Genomic DNA, 3,104 nt, shown 5'->3' on the forward strand with positions numbered 1-3,104 from the left:
ATATATATTAGAGTAGGAATTTTATTATCTTCTAAAAAAATAAATATTTTTAATCCCTTACACCTTATTATTTTAAATTAACTTTTGATCCTCCAATTGCATAGATAATTCACTTATAAATTCTATATTTTTTCTATTATGCTTAACTTCTTAAAAATTGCTGCAACTTGTGCAATCGAAGTTGATAAAGTATCATAGCTTATAGTTTTACTACTCTATTAGGATTTAAGATATCAGTAGGCTATTAAAAATTATTAGGAATAATTTCATCTATAAGTTCATAGGCTTTCTTTAAATGGCTTAGACATTAAAGATCATTCAACTACGGCATCTATAATTGCTCAAAGTGATTCTATTAATCCATTATAAAATGTTTTGAAAAACTAACCAATCATGTAAAGGATGGTGAGGGCATTTCTAAAGCATTTCCATAAATCTCTCCCAACTCTCATATATTGATTCTCCTTCAAATTGAGTAAAAAAACTGATATCATTTCTATGTTTAGTAATTTGGGAAGGTGGGAAATAATTAACAAGAAACTAATGAGACAACTCATTCCAAATAGTTATAGAGCCCGGGGGTAAGGAATTCAACCATATCTTATCTTAATCTTTTAGAAAAATTGTTAATAATCTAAGTTTAATAATATCATCACTTACACCATTATACTCAAATGTTACATAAATTTTTAACAAACTGACTAAGTATAAATTGGGATCTTCAGCAAGAATTCTCCCAAACTGGAAATTTTGAACTGTTTGAATTATGATAGGTTTTAATTAAAATTTATTAGCTTGAATTGTATCTCTATTAATGCTCTAATGAATTATGTGTACTAAAGGATTAACATAATCCCTAAGAGGTCTAGGATGATCTTTATCAAATACAGGTTATATCATTTTAAGAATCTTTTTAGTTTTTTGAATTTTTGAAATTAGAGTACTTTTTATTTCAACGTCAAACAACAAAGGTTCTTTACTATGACTATTAAGCATGTAACCTTAAATATGAAATAAAAGAAATAAGATATAAATTTGTCTAATTATGCAATTAATTCAACAATATAATTAAAATTGTAATAAATAAAATACTTCTCTAATAACGGCACCAAAATATTGATAGGGGCTATTAAGAGAACTTTTTGAATTATGTAAAAATAGGGTTGTATCACCCCTAAACAATGCTTTTGTTTACTTTTATATGAATAATAACAAAATCCCACTTAATATACACAAGTATATATTCCGGACTAAGTAAAAAAATGATAAAGTAGAGTGTATAACCCAAGAGGAGGTAAGCTTACTTATAAAAAACAACTACTATTGACTTTAATTACAATAATTATTCTATTGAAATAAAATACAATTTTAGTAGATTCTATCACTGAATAAAACTGTAAAAAAGTTGGATACAATATTTAATAAATATAATTTAGAATGACAATAATTGCATTTTTTCTTAATGAGACTCTTCATAATGATATTTATAGCATATTCATCCCTATATCTCTATCAAGTTTGTTGCGATGAAAATGGCTGCCGCGGCCGGCTGTTGCGCGTGTTGTCGCGCTCCCGCGTGCATACGCCGCAATCCATGCGTAGTTCCCACGAATTGGTGCGCTGGACGCGCCGTTTCGACGATGGGGAGGAGGCAGTTCGGCCCACAGCCTCAAGTGGGCCCCACATTCACGAAATTAGGTGTTTTTGCTCTTTTTGGGTCCAAAAAATTCTGAAAAAATCTCAAAAAATCTTGAAAAATTATGAAAAAATTCAGAAAAAATTTGGAAAAATAGGAAAATCCGAAAATTGTAATAACTCCCTCCTATTCTCTCCAAAACCTATAAATAGGCCTCCTAGGCCTTTAGAAAATTTGCATCTTCTCTTTCTTTTTCCTCTGGCAGCTGAGGCTTTCGCTATTTACGAGCGTGAAATTTTCCCTGCTCGAATTAGCGCCTCTCCTCGCACGCAGGAGTTACAGGATTTCTTCTCCTCCCCCACGGCTCTCTGGCGGCTGAGGCTTTCGCTATTTGCGAGTGGGACATTTCCCCTGCTTGAATTAGGGCCCCTCCTCGCGCGCAGGAGTTACAAGATTTCTTTTCTTCCCCCACGACTCTCTGGCTGCTGAGTCTTCCGCTATTTTTGAGTTGGAAACTTTTCTTGCTCGAATTAGCGCCCCTCCTTGCGCGTAGGAGTTACGGGATTTCTTCTCCTCCCCCACGGCTCTCTAGCGGCTGAGGCTTTCGCTATTTTGAGTGGGAAACTTTCCCTGCTCGAATTACCGCCCCTCCTCGCGCGCAAGAGTTACGGTATTTGAATGCCATTTGAGCGAAATTTTGCTGGCAATGGACGATCGAGTTGATGCCCATTTGCAATCAACGATCGAGCGTGGAGCCAAAGGAGAGAGTTCGAGGGTGCGTTGCGAGTAGCAGTCGAGCGAGAAGCTGATGACGAGTAGTTAACGAGCAGAATTTTGACGACAAGGAGAAGTACGACGTCAAGTAGAAGTTAAATGTCGGGTAGAAGACCGACAAAAGTTCATCGACGCGTAGAATTCAGACGATGAGTAGGAGTTTGAATTCTGATAGAAGTTCAACATCGGACAAAAAACTGACAAAAGTTTGTCGATGAGCAGAAGTCTGACGACAAGTAGGAGTCCGACGTCCGGTAGAAGTTCAACGTCGGATAGAAGACCGATGAAAGTTCGTCGACGAGCAAAAGTTCGACGACGAGTAGGAGTCCGCTGACGAGCAAAAGTCGGATGACAGAGAGAAGTCCGACGTCGAGTAGAAGTTCAACGTCGGGTAAAAGACTGATGAGAGTTCGTCGACAAGCAAAAGTCCGACGACAAGTAGGAGTCCGCTGACGATCAGAAGTCCAACGGCGCGTAGGAGTCCACTGACGAGCAGAATTCGGATGACAGAGAGAAGTTCGATGTCGAGTAGAACTTCAACGTCGGGTAGAATACCGACGAAAGTTCATCGATGAGCAGAAGTCTGACGACGGAGAGAATTCTGACGTCGGGTAGAAGTTCAATGTCGGATAGAAGATCGACGAAAGTTCGTCGACTAGCAAAAGCCCGACGACGAGTAGGAGTCTGCTAACGA

General features: G+C 37.5%; 1 non-coding gene across 1 annotated transcript; it reads left to right on the plus strand.

Annotated features, from left to right (window-relative positions):
- Nucleotides 1-397: 397 nt before the first annotated feature.
- Nucleotides 398-504, plus strand: LOC114581248. Its single transcript, XR_003703137.1, has one exon. It is a non-coding gene; the product is annotated as a small nucleolar RNA R71 (small nucleolar RNA).
- The last annotated feature ends 2,600 nt before the right edge of the window (nucleotides 505-3,104 follow it).

The sequence above is a fragment of the Dendrobium catenatum genome, unplaced genomic scaffold, assembly GCF_001605985.2.
Source record: "Dendrobium catenatum unplaced genomic scaffold, ASM160598v2 fragScaff_scaffold_1617, whole genome shotgun sequence".
Taxonomy (NCBI): domain Eukaryota; kingdom Viridiplantae; phylum Streptophyta; class Magnoliopsida; order Asparagales; family Orchidaceae; genus Dendrobium; species Dendrobium catenatum.